This window comes from Bactrocera neohumeralis, unplaced genomic scaffold, assembly GCF_024586455.1.
Source record: "Bactrocera neohumeralis isolate Rockhampton unplaced genomic scaffold, APGP_CSIRO_Bneo_wtdbg2-racon-allhic-juicebox.fasta_v2 cluster10, whole genome shotgun sequence".
NCBI classification, from domain to species: domain Eukaryota; kingdom Metazoa; phylum Arthropoda; class Insecta; order Diptera; family Tephritidae; genus Bactrocera; species Bactrocera neohumeralis.
This window is the reverse complement of record NW_026089623.1, coordinates 24,401,839-24,417,853: the sequence shown is the minus strand read 5'-3', so window position 1 is coordinate 24,417,853 and position 16,015 is coordinate 24,401,839. Positions and strand designations below refer to the sequence as shown.

Sequence of the window (16,015 nt, the reverse complement as noted above, 5' to 3'; positions counted from 1 at the left end):
GGACATTCCAGGTGCATGCCCTGAAATCGTAGTCCTTATTTCGTTTGCCATGGTCGTGATCAAAAGGGTGGTCTCTCATCCGAGGCTTCTTGTTCCTTTTCATTGGGGGTGTTTTTTTACGTGGCGGGTCACTAGCCCAGCGCACAAACCTATATAGCGGACGTTTCGCCTTCTCACTTTATCTCGCCTTCGAACGGATGTTCTTAGGCTACCCAGAGGATACTTGGTCAAAGACCGGAAGTAGTGAGCTGCTTGAGCCATCTGTTAAAGAATCGTTTCTGACCACTTCCAAGTGAATGGCGATCAGAGAACTTTCCTCACTTGCGTGCACTTCTACACATGACTCCATAAAAATACTTTCTTATATTTTTGTGGTTACGTAGAACCGTTCTATTGATATAAAAATTGTAATTCCGACGTGCTAAAATGTTTATTCAAACGAATTAGAACATATTTCTTAGTAAACACTTTTAATAAAAAAATTAACGAAATGATTTCAAAAACATAAAGTTTTTGTGTGTTACTCACAAATGGTAATCACGTCCGTTTGTCTGTCTATATGAGTCGCAAATAATATCTATGTATGTCTGTCTGTCTGAAATATGTTATAATTGTTCAAAAGTTTGTCTGTCGTAGGCCGCAATTTCCACAGTTACCCTGATTTTATATTTTGAAATAAATATTTTTGTGATTAGGTTTGCACGCTTATTATTAATACTGTTTTTTAAGTGTTTTCGCGTACTAGGTTTAGGACCTTTTTCTCCACCACTATTCTTTTGATAGGTTTTTGAATTAGAATTTCACTGTTGTTGGTGATTAAAAATGTTTTGTAAATATTATTTATTACTTAATAGATTGTTTTGGTGTTTATTATTATTGTACCTGAATTCTACCTGATTTTTATACATTTTTTTTTGCTTTTGTTTAAAAGTCTTTTACAAGTAAACTGTTTTGAATATAATTATTGTTTTGTTATAACGCATTGTAGCTGATATTTATACTCGTATACCTATTTTTGTTTAAATTATTACAAGTAGTTTTGTTTAGTATTGTGTATATTATATGGGAGAAAATAGGCTTCCTGGGGAACCGAATACCCAAAAAATGTCGGTAATGCGCCTATACTGAAACCTCAGAGGTGGTGAGGAAAAGCAACAAATATATAATTAAACTTTGCTTTAAAAAATGCATGAAAATTTTTCCTAATGTTTTCCATTAATACCACAATTTCACAAGATTCGTTACTATTTTTAAGTCCTTTAATTTAAATCTCTGTGCCGAAAGATCAACTGTTTCGATCAGCTGATCTCAGCTGTTGAAGACCATATGATTCTTTTGTTACTTGTATGTTTCTACAATGTACTCGTCACCGGTATATGTATATGTATGTGGGCATTTGTTATCATAACATACCCTGCCAACCACGGCTACCCGCTTGTGACAAATATTCCAATACAACTACACATTTTTCTCTATACACATACATACATTTTCGGGTTATTTTTTGTTTACCTAAATGCGGTGAAAAAAGTTTCTTTCATCTCTTGATTTATTTGGATGAGTGCGAAGGAGAAAGCATAATTGTCAATAGTGACAAAAGAAAATCCCAAAAAGGGTGATAAAAAAAACGATTGAAAGGCGCATGTCGTTCGTGATCGCACCATCGTAAAAGAGGCTCGTACAACAAGAAGGTAAGTAAATGAATTTTATGTGATTTTTTAACAATATTTTGATAATAATTAGTTCATTTATTTTTATAGCATTGGAAATCAGAACTGAATTGGAAGTAGCAGCAGCAGCTATATCATCAGAAGCGGCAAATATCAATTGTTAAGTAAGTATGTGTGTGGAAAAAGTGTGTGTACTTTGAAATTGGATCCGCAGTCCAATATAATACGCAAAAATAAATACATACATATGTATTTTATGCGATTAAGGCGGCCTATACAATCCAATATAAAATGTGAAAACAAATGCTTGTTTTATATTTTAAATGATCAAATAATATTTATCTTTTCTTTCAGGTGTTATTATTACTTTTATTTAATTATTCTTTCTTTTCAGATTTTATCACTATTTTTATTTAATTAATCTTTGCTTTCAGAGTAAATTCTATTTGTTTTTAATATATTTTATTCTTTCAGATAATATTAATCTTTGTTTTCAGATATTATTATCATTTTATACAATTAATCTTTCTTCAATGTAATTATTATTTATTTTCAGGTATTAATAACGTTTATTTTTTTCTCAGGTTTTAATAATTCCTTTCTTTAATTAATCTGTTTTCAGATATTAAATATTTTTGTAAATTAAATATATTTTTATTTATATAAAATGTAATAAATTTTTTGTCAACATATAAAAAATAAAATAAAATAAAAATTTTGAAAATTAAAAATTTTAGTTTGAAATTTTAAGAAATTTTAAACGTAGGAATTAAAAAATGCAACCCTGCATCAGCTATTTAAAAAGAGAAAATGCAACCCTGCATCAGCCGTCGATTGAGGATATTAGAGCAGGACAGATATACTTTTTTATATGACACTGCTGGATGAGCGCAACAAAGATGTATGATCACATGTATACGTACGTCAGTGGGTAAAATTTTCGCTCGGCCTATGGCAAAGTACAGATGATTACCCTATGGATTACCCACATTCTAACCCACTGATTATGTGGTTTTTTACCCGCTCATGGTTGGCAGGGTAATCATTTGCGAAAAGGCGTCGGGTAGGTAGGTTCGAGCTGATGTAGCGCATGTTTTGAGCTCTTGAACTGTTTATATTTTTATGTGAATGAAAAAAATGTATGTGGAAAATAAAAAAAGGAGAAATATACTTTTTTCTATTAATGTAGTTCTTGAAAAAAAAAATATTAATAATGAAATTTAATATGAGCAATGATATTTTGATTTATGCTTGTATAAGTTTATTAAATTTAAGACTTCGCTCATTCGCCAATCCATTTTGTATAAGTTTTCCGCAAATTAACAATATTAAACTAAATATTAATGTTTTGGAAAAAAATTTTAAATAATTTTTAAAATGTACTTTATAATTATAATTTAATACAACCATCCAAATGCTAGCTCTACGAAATTTAATATTACCGAAACGAAACTGCCGTCGGAATATGTGGGATGTGTTGCCTCTTCGAAATTTTCATAGAAATGAAAACTAATCTGTCAAACTGTCGAAGCGACAGTTCATTGCTTTCAATATATGGCATACTAATTAGTATTCCAAGAAGCCTGGAGAATTTTTACTCCACCCTAATAGGCAAGTAAATACTGTTTACTTTTTTCAAGATATTATAATTGTTTTACGTTATGTTTGTGATAGCACTCAATTATATATTGATTTATGTATCAAAATACATCATTACTAATTAATTATTTTAATATCTATCTTTCCAGAATCAATTCCATCTAGCGATGACTTCGAGCCGTCCGAAAAACAATTGCGCAAAGCAATTCAGTATCCAAAAAATAGTATAAACAAAGCAAACAGTGTAAATAAAAATAAACCCGAAAATGATGTGAATATGGACATATAAAAATTGTATCCTATATTATTAAATGAGGAATGGTATGAACCAGGAAAGTAGTGAAATTACTAGTGAAAAATAGAAAGTGGTAGGTGGTGAAATATTGCAATGTTACGGGGCATCTCGACAGGATAAAATCTATGTCTTGCTAACTGTATTGCACTGCCTATTGCCTGTGGAGACTCCCATTGCTTTTATCTTACAATATATCGCAAACTAATTCGTATGCCATATATCGTAAGCTATAAGCTGTCACTTCAGCAGTTTGACAGCGCAGTTTTAATTTCTATGAAAATTTCAAAGAGGCAACATATCCCATTTGCACATATGCCGACGGCATTTTCATTTCGGTAATATGAAAATTAGAAGAGCGAGTATTAAAACGGTTGTGTTATATTATAAAAATAAAGTACATTTTCAAAATAACATTTTTTCAAAAAATTAATATTTAGTTTAATATTGTTAATTAACAAAAAAATTATGCAAATTGGGTTGGGAATAAGCGAAATCTTAAATTTAATAAGCTTGTACTAGCAAAAATCAAAATATCATTGCTCATTTTAAATTTATTATTTTAAATGGTACATAAAATGTATGCCACAATTATTACATAGTAGTCCAAAAATATGAATTCATATTTTTCCGAGAAATACATTTGTAAAAAAATGATTATTATCTTATTTTTCCCAGAAATATACATTTGTAAACAAAAGGATCTTTATCCTATTTTTATTTTCTACATAAAAGATTTAAACAGTTCAAGGGCTCAAAACATGCGCTACATCAGCTACCTACCCAAATGCTACCTTCGCAAATGATAAAATAAATTTTTGAAGAGCTCAAAGCATGCGCTACATGAGCTCGAACCTACCTACCCTACGCTTTTACGCAAATGATTATCTTATGATAACAAATGCCCACATACAGATTTGGCAATGGCAATAGCAATAGATTTGACAGTTAGCAAGACATAGATTTTATCCTGTCGAGATGTCCCGTTAGGTAGTGAGGTAACTAGTGAAATTTAAAAAATTGTAAGTAGTTAATTAGCTAGTGAAATATAGAAGATGGTATGTAGTGAGGTAGCTAGTGATATGTGATGAAGAATCTAGTGAAGTATAGGTATTAGGGCGGGTCGAATTTTTTTCGCATAAAGCGGCTAGCAAAAGCGAAAACTACAAAAAATTCTAAGAAAGTTTTGCCAAGAAACCATGGGTCTAAAATTAATTCCCAGTTCGCGCAAAGCGACTTTAGATTTTGAGGTCATACTTATTAAACTGTACTCAAAACCCTATAGTTTTAAAAATAACAGCATGCCATGCAATTAATGCAATAATAGCAAGCTTTTGTAACTTATTTGTTTTTTTAAGTGGCTGAGCAAAAAACAACAAAAAATAAGCAATCGTACTGAACTCTTACCACACAAGTGGTCTGCGTTGAATAAACAATAGTGTGTTCTAAATATTTTTTTTCAAGTTTTAAATAGTTTTCAATCAATAAATTATAATGGAAACCTCTGCAATGTCAGTTGATTCCACCAATTCAGAAATTGATACAATTTCAATGAACTCCGGGTCTTGGGTTCTTCCCAGTCTGAATATTGGCTTGCCAAGAGATTTAAGTGATCTAAATCTACCAAGGAATCGTGACGTATTAAATTACTATTTATTTTTACTCGTGGCTGAGCAAAAAAAAAAAAACAAAAAAAGCAAAAATTTGGAAAAAACTAAACATTCCGTTAATCAATGAAAAAACTGCCTCGAAAAAACTGAAAACATTGCTAAATAAATATCATAATGAAATAAAATTTAAAAGTAGACCAAGTAAGTCTTCAACGTTTCTGGAAACAATTGATCAAGTGTTTTATATTGGCAATAACATTGCCTTGCTGCTGTGGTTTAATAGCCATCGAACTCCAAGAATTTATGTTTGATCAGCACAGTAAGAGGAAGCTAACCATTCCCGAATTCGAGGCGATTGCTGTTGACCAACAAACAACACTGACGCCAACGAGTCTGGATCCAATTTTTTTTCCAGGCTCAACAAATATGGATGTTGAATCAGAGGTGATGTTTGCCATGCCAACTGCAAGAGAGCCAAGTTCGTCGAAAAAAAAAATTAGTACAAAAAGGTACGATACACCTAATTTCGCTTTGGCGTGCGATAGGTTTGGAATCGGTAATAGGGTTGCTTCTTTTTTGGCCATATCGCTTTTTCAAAGATATTGACTTTAAAAATGAAAATAGGGAACCAATAATTATGGACAAATCCAAAGTTTCACGTTAAATAAAGAAATGCAACGCAATGACTGTGATCTGGTAGCCTTCTCCTTTGATGGCAGAAAAACAACTCTCTGACGAGCGAAGAAGAAAATGAAAATTGTCATCCGAGAATGGTAAAATAATCACATTTAGTAGTTCTTAAAGAGCCTGAGAGCAGATTGTTGGGTTGCCTAAAAGTCGACGCCGAGGACTCTAAAACAAAACAGAGGCAATTGTGCGAATTCCTTATAGAAAAAAATATGTCGCTTGAGAGACTGATTGGACTTTGCTGTGATGGAGGAGCAACAAACACAGGTTCTGAAAATGGAATTTTAAGGAAATTCGAAGTCATGTTGAATAGATCATTGCACTGGTTGGTTTGTTTATTACACTTTAATGAACTTCCACTTCGTCACTTGTTCTCCGCATTAGAAAAGTTCACTACAAGCGGACCGCGCACAGCTAGTGGGATAATAACAAAGCAAATCGAAACATGCGAGCAGATGGCGGTAAGCAAACAATTATTTTGAAGAGCCTAACATGTATATTTTGGCGAAAATTTAGCCAGTATGAAACCGGGACAAATTGTGCACTATCGATGGATAACAAAGGCAAGCAAACTCTTACGTTTATACATGACAACTAGTTCACCATCAGCGAACTAAAAAACTTTGGCAACTTACATACTGAAAGTTTACGTACCGATGTACTTTAACATTTAGTTCTACAACTCAGTTGTATACAGCAGTCTCTTGTTTTTTAAATTTACACAGTCCATGCGATATTTATCACCAACGCTGCGAGAAATTGTTAACACTGTAATCCAAAATATTTCATACTTCGCTCATCCTGAAAATATCTTACTGGCAATGCTTTATGATAAGAGAAAAGATGTTCGCGAAAGAGCCATAAAAAAGATATTACATTATCGTGATAAAGTTTGTGATCCGACTAATCTAAGCGTTTATGATAAAAGGCACGCAATAAATTGTAAATGCTCAGATTACTTTGATCTGGTTGACCTAGATGATGACAGTGTTTTGTCTGAGCCTACATTTTCAGCAAACATTCTTTACGAACACTTGTTGCAGTTTATTGAGTCTGATGATCCGCCGCTTCCTGACCCTAGGATTCCATGTCATACCCAAGCAACTGAGCGTTGTGTACAGCTTCTGACAACAGTTTCCCGACGCGCTATTGCAAAGAATAGACACCATATCATGGTCGTAACTATAGAAAGTCGTAATGCAACACCACGTATGGAATCCAAAAAAGACTTTAGAACCTAAAAAAAAACTAAAACTAGAAAAGATTCCCAGTCATCAGCAAAAAAACCAATGTCCTTAACTTGCACCACAAAAACATTAAATTTTTGAAAACTTAATTACAATAATAAAATTTTATTTTCGATGCACAGTATTTTCCACAATTTTAGAATTTAAAAAAAAAAATATGGGAATATCTGTATGCTGCATAAAGTACAATTTAATAAGTATGACCTCAAAATCTAAAGTCGCTCTGCGCGAACTGGGAATTAATTTTAGACCCATGATTTCTTGGCAAAACTTTCTTAGAATTTTCTGTAGTTTTCGTTTTTGCTAGCCGCTTTGTTGGTTTTTTTCCACCCATACAAATCGACCCGGCCTAATAAGTATAGTTACCGCCAATGACATCGTCGTGTTAAATTTATGAGTGAATTGCATTGACGGTATTATAGTGGGTAACCAGTGGTGGTTACCGATAGGTAGTGAACTCACTACTATTTTACCGGTGAGCCGAACTGGCGGGTAGTTTTCCTTTCACTTAAGACCATACAAAGCATAGCATTGCCATACATGACAACTGTCACATAAGGAATATGTTTAATACGTTTTGCATATATTTCTCTTCCGACGCTGTAATTGCGTCTGTTATGACACTTCCACCAGATAATCAGCCCTATTCTCATACCCTCACAAAAATTACCGCCCTCACTATTGAGAGGTTTTTTTTATTTGTGAGTTTTCCGTATGCTGAGGTGTTATCTATTATAGCTATAAGTATTTGTAAATTACAATAAATATGTAACTCTTTGTCTTTGTACATTTTTCTTCCTTCTTAGTATGAATAAAAAGTCATATACATACATATATATGTTTAAGTAATTCGGACAACATTTTATTTGTAAATATGTATTTATTTAATACATGTGCGATTAAATATATTTGTGTTTAAATAATACGTTGTAATGCTGCAGCTGCTCCTGAGTTGTGCATTCGCATTTTTAAATCCTAAAAATAAATTAAATTATTATTCATATGTGCACCAAATTTAATAGATTTGCAAAATTACTCACTTTTCTTTTTTTTTAATATAATACCCAACGATTACCCTCCTCCCGCCCAACCGACGCGAGGGGCGCAATCCGCGAACGAGCGGAATTAGCCGAGTCATAAAAGGCAATAGAGTTTTAAGCGTTGCGATCTTAAGCTGCTTCTTGGTTGTACATTTCTTTATTTTTTTTGTTTGTTTTAGTGAACCAGGTAGTTGACAGCAAAGTGCTTTTCCCCTCGTGTGGTGAGCAAGTATAACCTCACAAAATAAAACTCACAACAAACCTTACAAATCAGGTGCGTGATTTTCTCAGAATAGGGCTGAATATAATTTTTGAAATTATCTTAAATAACTAAATGTATGGGTATTTTTGTATGTATATATCACATTGTTTGTGCCGCATGGTATGGGATTGTTTTCAAGTTCACATGGGCATTTATAATTAACTGCACAAATGTACATATGACTAAGGTAGGACAACAAGTTTCGCAACAATTACCTTCCGATGTTTTTTATTGTGGCACGTGCAGTGTATGCCGTTGCACCGTCCTGTTGGAACCACATGTTTTCCAATCCCAATTCATCAAGTTGCGGCAAAAAGAACTCGTTGATCATTTCTCTGTAGTGCTCACCACTCACAGTAATCGTTAGGCCCGCGACGTCTTCGAAGGTCCGATGACTCCTCCAGCGAAAACAGCACACCATACAGTGACTTTGAGCGGGTGTAATGGCTCTTCGTGGGTTACACGCGGATCTTGAGTGCCCCAGAAACGTAAATTTTGCTTACTTACGTACCCGCTAAGATGGAAATGGACCTCATCACTCATGATTATTTTTGATGAAAAATCATCTTCCCCTTGGTGGTGATTAAGGATGGCCTGAGCGTATGTTAGACGCGATTGGAGCTTAGCAGCTAAAAGCTGATGCACCGTCTGGACTTTGTACGGAAACATCTTCAAATCTATTACCAAAATTCGCTGTAAACACCGTCGACTGATACCCATACGGCGCTTCCATGACATCCTCGGCAACAGCAGCAATTTTCTCTGCAGAACGGCTACTCCGCGGTCTGCCACGCCTGGCAGCATCTCGTGTTGTGCCAGTATCTTCGAGGCGAGCGGCTAAACGTCGCAGTGTTTCACCAGTAGGCGTCGGACGGCCAGGAAATCTGTGACGAAATTCACGTTGTGCCAAAGTCACCAACCGATTATTGATCAAATAAATAGTCACCAATAACCCACGTTCTGGAGCAGTAGCGTACCATTGTTTATCTACGTGTAATTTGCATGTGTTTACTATACAAATGTCAAAACAGAACTGACATTAGAGGTCAATTGCAAAATTTATAGCATCTGCTGATAGAAGGATAACTTTTGCGCCACCCTTTGTTATCATATGTATACATCTTAAGGCCTAACTATAATGTGCATAAGCTAGCTTAAGCCAGCGTAAGCAACTGTCCGAATACACACAAATTGTATGTTGCAACTATAATGTACTTTACATCAAGTTTCGTTAAGTTTTTCCAAATGTCATTTGCTTAAGCAAAGTGCGAAACTGATCGCACTTTCCGTACGGAATCAGCTGTTTTCGCTTTTTGTCAACTGATACATCATTTTGAATTTGAAAACGAAAAGGAAGAAGAGTGTTTTGTCAACAGATAAAATCATTGTATATTTGAATATGGAGGACGGCGAGTGTTTTATACAAAATTTAATAGAGAGTGTGGAAAAATATAAATGTTTGTACGAGAAAAAAAAGCCTTTTATTTCAATCTCGTAAATAAAGAAAAAAGGTGGAAAGCAATCGCAGAACTATGCGGTAAAAGTGCTATGTATTAACACTGTTATAGAAATATATATTTTTGTATTATATATTTTTTATGTTTGTTTCAATTAAAAGATCTAGAATGCAAACATAGATGGAAGCTACTCCGGGAGCGCTTCTGTAAAGAAATAAAAAGGTTAGAAGCTCCATCAGGTAGCGGAATTAGCTACTTGGAGGAATGGCGTTTTTTAAAACCCATGATGTTTCTGAAAGACTCCGTCCCACCGCGTCGGTAGGTACTTTGTATAAATTTTAATGTTTTTAAATATAACTTTTTCATTGTGCAGCACTCGTGATAATGCAGAAGCAAATGCAGACTCTATCTTGGATTCATCTACGAGTGATGGTGTAAATGAAATTTCATCGCCACCTCCGAAGAAACAAAAAAGTCTCTCCCTTGAAAGTCTCTCCCTTGAAAGTCTCTACCAGAAACTTGGCGCAACAATGGAGAACATAGAAAAGCAGATAGCGGCGCCGGCTGAAAGAAGTGAAACTGATGAGGCCTTTATGACGACGGTTCTGTGTCTGCTGCAAGACCTGCCAGTGTCGGCCAAAGACAGTTTCCAAGAAAAAATGATATCAGAATTATATCGCTTACGTCGCGAAAATAGGTAAAAATGAAATTGAAAAGAATTCAACATGATTTCCTTATTTTTTCAAACGCTTGGAGCACTGATTTTTTAGTATATTTTATATTTATAATAACAAAAATAATTATTATAAAAAGATGCATAAAATGCATGTACCTGAACTCTTTTGAGTAATTGTTCCTGAAGTATTTTTCTTTTAATTTATAATAAAAACAATTGAATGAATTTAATTAAACTCCATTTAGTTTTATTAAAAAAGAAATAAACAAGTTCGAAATGATGTTAGATATGTGATTTTAGAATATGTTTTAAAAAGTGTTAAAAAAACTGCATAAGTTATTTCTAATTTCCAAAGAACTTCTTCCACCGTAATGATGCAAATTGGAAGATTGCATAATCGATGGGATATTACTTTCAACTTCTCTACGCCATAAACCGTCATGTCAATCAGCATAGTTGCTTGCAATATACGAAGATGCATTAACGTTGTTAAACATAATAAAATTATGTAAGGCAACGCACGCTAAAACAATTTTTTCTGCATTTTCAGGAAATAAATGTAATGTTGTTAGTAAAACTCGCCAACGCGCTACTATGTAGTATTCCAAAAGAGTTTTCAATTGTGCGACGAGCTCTTGATAACCTTTTATTAAACACCTCTTTTTCATTTGGTAGCATTCCCCCAGGGTATGGGCGCATTAAATTTGCCCCTAAAGGAAAGGCAGCATCACCAACGAAGAAGTGTGGAGTTTTTAGTTGCGTATTTGGTAAGTTTTTCGCTGGAGAGATGGGAAGTTTATGATCTAATAACCTCTTTCCCACTCGACTCACTTGAAAAATACCTTTACATGTAAAGAGAAACAATAATATTAATAAAAAAAAACAAATGCACAATTATAAAAGTCCTCACCACCATCACTCTGACTTCCATATGCACCAATATCTATATAGGTAAACCGATATCGGGCATCACACACTGCTAACAATACAATAGAAAAAAAATTTTTTTGTAGCAGAAAAATTGACTACCGCTTTTAGGTGGGCATCGAATAGCGATATGCTTCCCATCAATAGATCCAACACAGTTGGGCATATTCCACAGTTCCCAGAAGTCTTGAGAAATTTGCTTGAAATCTTCTTCATTAGGCTCAGATACATAAACAGCGCCTAACTTTGTCCAAAGGACTTCAGCTGTCTCCAGAATAATGCGCCTAACCGTTTCCTTCCCCAGTTGAAATGACCATGCCAACGATTGAAACGAAGTTCCTTGTGACAAATATCTTTAAGAAACAGAAAAAAGAATAACACATAATAAAAATATATTAAAATGAACAAACTTACTGTAATGTCAAAGCTAATCGACATTCCGGTTGCACAGGCTCCCTCAACGAATTCTTTTTTTAAAAAGGGCTCAACAAGAGTAAGCAAAAGCCCATATACTTGTGGCGTCATTCGCGTGTATATAAAAAAATCAGCGTGGTCAATCCTCTTCCTTCCATCCTTCCATCCTTCTTCCTCTTTCTGTTTATTTCCCTCACTGAACACGACCGAACTCTTTGTTTTTGTAATTTCACTAATTTCTGTCAATATGCGTATTCCGTCTAAAACAGACGTAAGGATTTTTATTGTTTTTAAATATTTTAACTTTCTGTTCATTTTTGCAAAATTCAAACGAAACAAAACCAAAACACAAATTGTTTATTGACACTTTCTTCTTATGCATGTAAGCACATTATAGTCATTCAAATGTCTACTCTGCGTTCGTTATGCATTTGACAGGCTTTTCGTTCATTTTTTGACAGTAACATACGGCAGCTTATGCACATTATAGTTAGGCCTTTAACCTAAGGAAATATGCTTGCACCTGTATTTGCTTTGTTGAGCGCATGCATATTGCATATATAGTATGTAAATGCATATATGTTCATATGTATATTTATGTAGGTATGTGCATATGTTTAATATATTTGAACATATATGGCTGCATGAGTTTTCTTAAAAAATATTATAAGAATAAATTTAGAATTAAATGAGCACCGATTAAGTGGCATCCAGTGTGACCATTTTAGCATTTTTGCAGCTAAATTTAGTTTTTTTTTGTATTTAGCCGCAAAATTTTCATTTAGCATTTAGCATTTTTCTTAGCTTTTTGCGATTATTAGTTTAGCATTTTTTAGTATTATTCTATTTAAAAAATTTGAAATGTTTTATTACTTTTTTGTATAAGCAAAATCTGATAATTTTTAGTTGACTACACATTTATACATATAACCATGGCAATCATTTGCGTAGTGATTAAAAAATAAAATCTGGCATCACAGCTCAATAGAACAGCTGTGTTTTCATTCATCTCTAAAAAAACAAAAAAATAGCAATTTGTTTAACATAGACAATGGAAAGGTTGGTAGTTAACTAAAAAATGAAATTATGTGTAAATTTAAGTAATCATAATAATTTTTATAGGTAACTTAAAAGAAGTGACCCAAATGATTTAGATATTGACGAAGTTAGCAGTGACTCCGAAGAAAACACGTGCCGGCCCAGCACCAGTAAAAAGTAAATAAATACTTATTCCGTGTGTTATAAATGTACTAAAAATCATATACTCGTAAATATTGCAGAAAATATACCCAAAGACCCAGAAAAAGCTGGTTTAATGATCCGAGACTATGCAAGTGGATTGTCGACCTAAATGATCAGGAGGTAAAGTGTAAATACTGCCATTGTACTTTAAAACCAAAACAAAGTACACTTCTTACTCATGGAAAAACTTCTAAGCATTTAGCAACAGCATCGCCTTTCACAAAAAACAATCAAAAAACACTCGATTTTCACCAACTAAACAGCAATTCCAAAGTAAAAGCAGCAGAATTATTAGAAGCTTTATATGTAATGGTACACACCACGATAAGGTCAGCCGATCATTTAGTCCGTTTACAAAAATATATATTTATTGATAGCAAGGTCGCCGTTGGCATGACATTGGGTCGAACAAAGTTTACTGCCCTCATTAAGTCAATTTTGGCTCCCCATTTTCAACACCTATTGGCTGAAGATATTAGTGACAACTTAACTTACAGACATAACTATTGATAAGTATTTGGGTATAGTAATACGTTATAACAGTAAGTCTGCCAAACAAATTGTAAACACATTTTTAAACTTAAGTGCACTTGATGACGCGTCAGCCAATGGAATATTTAAAGTTATTAAGGATTTTAATCTAAAAATTCAAAACATGGTGGGCTTAGGAACTGATAATGCCAGAGTAATGACTGGAGTTAGCCGTGGAGTGATAGCAAAACTACGTGAAAAATATAAAAACATAATACCAGTTCCCTGTATCTGTCATTCCATTCAGCTTTCAGTGTCTTCAGCATCCAAAATGCTACCTGATGAAATTGAGTATTTGGTGTCAGAAACTTACAATTGGTTTCCAAATCAACTTTAAGACACAAACATTATAAACGCATTTACGCTGCGATTAATGATGGCATGCAACCATTAAAATTGGTAAGAGCTTGTGACACTAGATGGTTGTCAATTGAATCAGCTGTAAATCGTATAGAAAGTCAATGACTAGAGTTGAAAACTCATTTTGAAATTGCCGAACGGTAGAATTGTGTCATCAAGCCAATATATTAAAAAAATTGTATACTGACAAAAATTTATTATGTCTGAAGTTTTTGAAACCTTTGCTGTCAGATGTACAAAAAGTAAATAAAATGTTTGAAAGTAATAATGCTGACCCTACTCTGTTGCTATCAGAACTATATGTTCTTTTGAAAGACCTTTCCTATCAAATTGTTTTAAAATCTGACATTTTTGATCCGTTCAATTCGCGTTCAGAAGATTTTTTTGTTCCAACACCATACTTTAATTACAACTTTGAAGAATTTTTAAAATCAAAGAAAGATGTAATCAATTCTGAAGAAGAAAATTAAATAACGTTTACTTGCCGAAAGTTTATAGCTCAGCTAATATATCAGCTTAGACAACGATTGCCAGCAAATTTTCTAAATCTTAAAGATACAAATTTGTTTTCTGTAGAAAACAGTTTAAAAACGGAAAAAATTAAATTGCATGAACATTTTGAACAACAAATGGAAGATTTCACAGTGGACGAAATTACTATTTTAGAAAAGCAATGGCAAAAGCTAAGTACATATGAATGGGCAAACAAAAACTCAACAATTGATTTCTGGATAAGTGTATACGAATATAAAAATGCTTTAAATGAAAACCCGTTCCAGGAATTGTGTTCTTTTGTTATGAAGTTTCTTGTTTTACCATTTAGTAACGCAGAAGTTGAAAGAGTTTTCAGTGGCATGAACCTTATAAAAACAAAAATTAGACATAGAATGATATTGAACACTATGAATTCACTTCTTTACATTAGATGCGGATTGAAAAGGTTAAATAAATGTTGCGAAAGTTTTAAAATTACCAACGATCTCATACAAAAATGTGATAAAAACATGTATGATAATGATATTTCGACCGACTCTTCGGAAGTTGAGGAACAATATTCATTTGATAATGTATTTAGTTTATAATTAAAATGTAAACAAATGATATTTAAAAATGTACTAAAATGCTATTAAATAGCGATTTAAATGTTTATGTTATTTTTTTATATAAATATACATATACATATGTATGTATGTACAAACCAATGTGATATTGAATTGAATGATCACTTTTTTTTTATGTTTGTAAGACTCTTTATGATTTTTTTTATTCAATAAATGGTTCACATGGTTGAATTACTACATGACATTGTTTTATTCTAATGAAATATATTTCTAAGGCAACATTGAATACAAAATTTTTAAAAATTAACGCTTTATAGTGATCATTTTATGTAAAAAACGTTTTTATATTTAGCATTATTTTTTGGCATTTTAATATTTTTTTTAGCATTATTTTTATGCTGACTTAGCTGCAACACTTTTTTAGATCTGTTCACACTGGTGGCATCCCTTGGCACCTTTTGATCATTCTCCCAGGCGGCAAAAGTGACTTCTGGAAAGGTGACCTTGCAATGTTCGTCAACTGTGTATATCAGGGATAATGGAATGCCCAACTTATTCCAGTGTGAGAGTGCCTCAAAATAAGCGTTTTTTATAACATTTTCCATTATGGCCAGATCAAAGAAAATAAAAATTTTTGGGCATTTTAAATTAAAACACCCAACATTTATTACGATTGCAAATTATTATATATTGGACTTTTAATATACATATGACGAAACTATTTAAAACCTTTTTTATGATTTTATGGTATATTAAAACAACTGACTTTTGATCTTTCAATACTTAATAAGGTGAATTAAGCCTGTTAGTTCTCAATTATCAAATGTTGTTAATCATTTGTAATTGACAATTAATTATACTATGCATCAAATTACAAAACGTTTGATGAAATATATTTAAATTTCGCATTTTCTTTTCATTGTTTTAAATTTTTATTAGC

General features: G+C 33.0%; 2 long non-coding RNA genes across 2 annotated transcripts; one reads left to right on the top strand and one right to left on the bottom strand.

Moving 5' to 3' along the window:
* Positions 1-10,761: 10,761 nt before the first annotated feature.
* On the bottom strand, positions 10,762-12,238 carry LOC126765441 (uncharacterized). The gene is made up of 3 exons (XR_007668395.1): positions 11,882-12,238; positions 11,451-11,820; positions 10,762-11,382 (listed from the first exon to the last, which is right to left on the bottom strand). It is a non-coding gene; the product is annotated as an uncharacterized LOC126765441 (long non-coding RNA).
* Positions 12,239-12,862: 624 nt separating this feature from the next.
* LOC126765457 (uncharacterized) lies at positions 12,863-15,115 on the top strand. Its single transcript, XR_007668420.1, has 3 exons — positions 12,863-12,940; positions 13,004-13,096; positions 13,162-15,115. It is a non-coding gene; the product is annotated as an uncharacterized LOC126765457 (long non-coding RNA).
* Positions 15,116-16,015: the final 900 nt, after the last annotated feature.